Genomic DNA, 5,608 nt, shown 5'->3' on the forward strand with positions numbered 1-5,608 from the left:
TAGGGAATCTGCATTTTTTTGACTTTGTTATTGAGCCTCATGCTTTGCGGTTAACACTGCTCTGCGCTCCTTAGCACCTCACTGCAACTAGTCTACAACTGTCACTCTGGAAATTGTCTGCATCACTAACATTGATCCATCCTCTTGTTGAATATTGTGGACCCCTATAGCAAGGTAATGATCCATGAGGAAGACACCTCAATGGACCCTAACCAAATCTATGAAACTCTAAGACTATAACTCCATATCGCCCCACCTCACTCTTGGAGGTATGGTTGCAAACATGGCACAATATTATCTACTCATATTGTTGTTGCTACTACTACATTAATGAGTATGATCTCCCTAGATCCTGAAGTGTTGGATTCCATAGGGATTCTCCCTCTAAGTCTTGATCTCCCTATCGGAAATCTCTTTTCTCCCTCTTGGCAACTCGCACTGTCCTCCTATACTGGAAATTGAACTGCGTAGCTTTGCGCTGGGAATCTGTTGGCCGGAACTACACATGCATACTATGACTGGGAAATTTACATTGCATGTGTCACTGCAACTAGTTTTGTAACTGTCTCTTCGGTACTGACTGCAACTAGCTATGCAACTCTCATCTAAATGACTGATTGCACCAGCTGACACCGTGATCCTCCTGTTATTGATTCTGTTGGGATCTCGTAGCAAGGATATTGATCCATGTAAGAAATTTGCAGCAATTGCATCTAATCTGTTGCTCTTTCACGGATCTTTCCCATCCGACACTCTGGATTTTCATACTCCTCCTCCTCCTAGATTTTGTGCCCAACTATCTTCTTTCAAGCCTAATCCATAAATGAGACCCTTCTTCTCTTTGCAACTAGTACTAGATAACTCATACTTCATACGACACTTATTCCCGACAATTGGAAGTCAGTATGTTGTCCACATATGCATTCTGATGAACTAGCATGACCTCTTCTAGCAATCTCATACAACTATCTTAAAAGTTGCAAAATCAGTGAAAATTAATTATTGGAGAACATAATGCGCGGTTCTGCCTACTGGTACTGTCACCTGCAACTGGAAATTTGGATTTCTGAAGCTAGAAACCCTCTAAGATAAAATCCCTTCGTGTGTGTTATTTCTATTCCACCCTGACACTGAATTTGTTGCAGCAAACTTCTGCAAACCTTTTGTTCCCATACAAGAATATGCTTTGAGAAAAATTGAGTCTTTTCTGCTCATATCTACACTACACTCGTGACTTTTCCTTACTTGCATAGTTATTCATTCTGAACTCGCGCAACTGTTCATTATGAACTCGCACTATCCACACATCTGTACAAGGAAATCTCGTGAGGTTCCTTGCGATTGTTCTGAGATAACCCGCGCGATCCTCTGAAAATTTTGTACTACAGCACCCTCTTAGCCACAATTTTTTCCCTTCACCCTTGAGCTTCTTGTCTGTCAAATAAGCTCTTATACCATGTGGAAATCCCCTTGAAATGCAGCAACTGGAATTAATTCTCCTAATTGATTAACAATTTATTAATTTTCTGATTAATATTGAATTAATCACACTCCAATTTCTTCACCAAACAAAATATTGTGGAGGAAAAAATAGGAACTCAAGAATACTAACACACAAACAAAATTAATAGGGCTTTTTTTGGACAAAAGTCCCCTACAAAACCCAATGTGGGAAAACCAATGCAACAATTGAGCGTTTATTTTATTATGCAACAGTGAAAATCCAAGTACAATATTTGGAAGTTGTTGTAGCGACTACAACCACCCTCCAAAATTTTGGCCTGCACCTAATTTTGGAGCTTTCCTTGGGAGTTTCGCTTGATGACTGCACACCCTCAGGTTCACTCTGTGAGCTTCTGGGAGTCTTTGCATCCGCCTTGCTTGTTCATTTCACCCAATTTTTTGCATGTTGGTGTCTAAGTCATGCTTGCGACCATGTTCTGTTTAAGCTCAAACTCTTCGCTTCGTGTGTCTTTGTGTGTTCGCTATGAAAACATTTGTCACACTCACACACGGAGTCACATTCATTGTCGCACAAGCGTCGTCACGGTCAATCAATGATTAATCATGAGTTTCGCGCTTGTCGATTGCACCGTTAGTCAGTCATGTTGAACATGTGTGTCTGGATGTCTAGATTTTTTGAGTCATTTTGTCATTAAGTCATGTGAGTGTGTGTTTTAATGGTCACCTATGCATCTCTCGATTGTTCACAAACTTAGTCATTTTACTGAATTTCTACTGACCAAACTCCCCTCTGACAGCCGAACCATCACGCCGCCATCAACTCGATCGACTGTCACCCAGAACAATGCAGAAGCACCAAGCAAGTCTTTCCAAGATGCACTGAACGCAAGAAATCCAATAAAATTTCATGTTGACCACCCGGACAGTCGAACCTGACAGCCACCCCAGGACTGACTCCCCTCAAAAATCGTGTAGAGGCTACTAACCTTGCCTGCTCTGCTGATTGAGGAAATTGCGTAGATAGGCCAGACAGATACAAAGTGCCCATGCCTGTCTCCCTTAGAAAATTACGCAATTTTCCCAATCAATCCTCCCGACAGTCGACTGACTGCTCATCTAGGAAGCTGCGCAGTTTTCATGAGCAGGGCTTCTACTAGACAGCAACCCACTAAGCTCAGAAACTACGTAGAAATTATCAGTAGGTCAACCTCAGTGCAGTTTTCCTCACCAGCAGCTCCTAGCAAGAGACTACCAGTTCCCTCCAATAATTGCGTAGTTTCTACTACCAAACACCCAGCAGCTGACTGCCTGTTCCCCTTGGGAATTGCGCAGTTTTTGTTGCCAGTGACCCAGCTGCCAACTGCGGTTCCCTCTAGGAATTGCGCAGTTTTGACTGCTAGGCTCCCAACCAGTTCCTCCCGAAAACTGCGCAATTTCTGCCTGTTGATCCTCCTTGCATCCCGGCCTATTCCTCCATAAAATTGCGCAAATTTGGCCTTCTAGCCCCTGTTGCCCACTCGTTCTGGAAACTGCGTAGATTCTGACTGTCTTTCCTTCTTGCAACCCAGAATGTCCCTCCCAAAATTTGCGCAAATTTTCCTTCCAGCCAAGCCGGACCTCTCGGACAGTCACTGTTGACTTGGATTGCCCATGTTCATCACTCAGTGACTCTTACGCATTTTTCAACAGTAGTGCTCGAAGCCATCATCCCACTTCACAACCTTGCTACCTCTTCCGGTCACCTGCATTTGAAATGATCACGTGTCACAGTATACTAGGAGGTTTCGGATTTGATTTCGTCTCGTCATGAGTGAGTGTAGGCACAGGTACACTAACAAACATGGCGTGACAACGAAAGGGATGAATGAAGGGAGCACATGCAGAAGGACATGTTCACCAACGGACGCACGAACGATGCATGCGAAGAGATGTGCTCGCGAATGGATAATCATGCAAAGATGTGTTCGTGGACGAACGGATGAACATACACCTTTCGTGAACAGATGAGCCTATCAAGCCTTCTAACATGCAAATAAGGAACAACATGCCAAAGCATCATCAAGCGAACCAAAGACCATTGAAGACTCTGTGCACTTTTCCATGTGGAGGTGAAGCTGTGCTACACTATGAAGACATCCATCACCTAGCAACACTGTAGCTCGACATGCACTCCATCAGCAGCATGATTGTACCAGCATTGTCACGTCGAGTCATGTCACCCACATCTCTACTATGGGCTATGTTGTCAGTAAATGTAATGTAATGTGGAAGTCCAAGAGACTCACTCATTGTACAAAGAGTCATGTAAAGTTGAAAAGTCATGGAAGTCAAACAGTCATGAGGGTAATCGAACAGCCACAAGGGTCAGTTTCACCCTTGGCGATAAATACCCCCTCATTTGTACATGGAAATGACTTTTCACCTCAGCGCCTCCCACATAGCCAAGAGAGTCTGTAATCTTTTCTTTGAGGAGTAAGTAGTGGCTTTAACGCCCCACTCACGAGGTTAGTGATATATGGTGTAATGATGTGTCTTGAAACTTTCACTTAATTCAGAAGCCTACTAACAGGCCAACACGTTTTCACACATATATTGTAACTATTGTAAGACTAATCTTGAACTCTTGTAATGCATGTTACTTTAACCTATGTTGAACACTTAAACTATTTCACTTGTTGTAATATATAATTTGTTAATGGAAATGTGTTGTATATGCTATAACGTTGTCTCGCCCGTGGTGGTTATCTCCCTAGACATCAAATAGACCTTTCACATAAAGCTTGTTGTAACAACCGTTGCACTTGTTTGGACTCATCTGTTGAGTGTTGTACGTGTTATCTTACCTTGTGTATTGTGACTGCCGCATCCATGTGGATTGCTCCTCCGGAAGCTATGCATGTCCTGTTGTGTTGTGTGTTCCTAGCCGAGTTGGGACTTCATCCCAACCAACTTGGGACTCACTCTCACCCTCTCCCCTTACAGTGAAAGAACCATTGACACAAGTACACTAGCATTCACCAGGCACGCGAACCTCACTTCTCGAAGGCAAAGTAGACAACTTCCTTGTGCTGATAAGCAAGAGTTGAGGCAAATCCTTAAGAGAATGGCAACCGGGCCATCATATCGGATGGGACTCCCACACCAAACGGTGTGAGGTCTAGTTGGGACTTCATACCAGGGTGATCCCCTGAATGTTGGCGGGTCCAACACTGTCAACGTTTCTAGCGCTAGAAGGAGGGCAATCGATTGTATATGGTTGAATATCCCCTCACACTTATTCATCAATCTTCTGGTCAAGGCAGTAACTCGCACTCCTTCTCACCCATAGGTGACTCTGCAGCTGGTTACTCCTCACCTCCCAGGATTGAACACGAGATTCTGTATTATCAACATTGCTCCGTCCATCCCATCACTCGCCAATTTGTGAAAGTAGTCGGACTAATCCCAAGCATACAACATCTTCCATACGCATCAAGGAAGTCAAAATCCACTCCCATAGGAGTTGTTGTATCATCGGTGGAAGAGGCAGTCCTTTCCACACTTGAAGGTCTGACAGAAGCTATTGAAGGTGGAGAGGAACCTTTGGTCTTCCAGCAAAGCGAACAAGAAACTCTTGTGATCTTGGGATCAAACTCCCGTACATGAGGTAGAGGGGGAGGTAGCATAGGAGGCAGAGACGGAGACGAACCGACAGACTCAAAGTCGAAACCATCAGACTCTGAAAGAGAGGAAGAGGGCGAAGAGGTAGAAGAGATGGTTGACCCAAATCTTGAATGGATGACTCAGGGACCATTGGATCTCCCACCTGTTCTGCACAAGATGCTGAAGCAAGCAGAGAGAATGAACATAAAGTTCAACTGTGACAGTACGGTGAAGGCAGAAGACCACTTAGACAACTTCTACCTACAGCTGGAAACCCTTGAGGTACGTTTTGACGACGTAACATGTAGATTGTTACCATGTACCTTGGATGGTCGCACAACTACATGGTATCATAGCCTTCCCCCAAACTCTCTACAGGACTCAGGTGCATTCAAACACATGTTCCTTGAGAATTTCGTTGACGACCAAACCCCAGCCATGCTACTCAAAGAGTTGGGAAGCCTCAAGATGGAGGGAAAAGAAAAATTAAAAGACTTTAATC

This window comes from Pinus tabuliformis, chromosome 3_2 (assembly GCF_031772625.1).
Source record: "Pinus tabuliformis cultivar Carrire ecotype Pingquan chromosome 3_2, CPIR1, whole genome shotgun sequence".
In the NCBI taxonomy this organism is placed as follows: Eukaryota; Viridiplantae; Streptophyta; class Pinopsida; order Pinales; family Pinaceae; genus Pinus; species Pinus tabuliformis.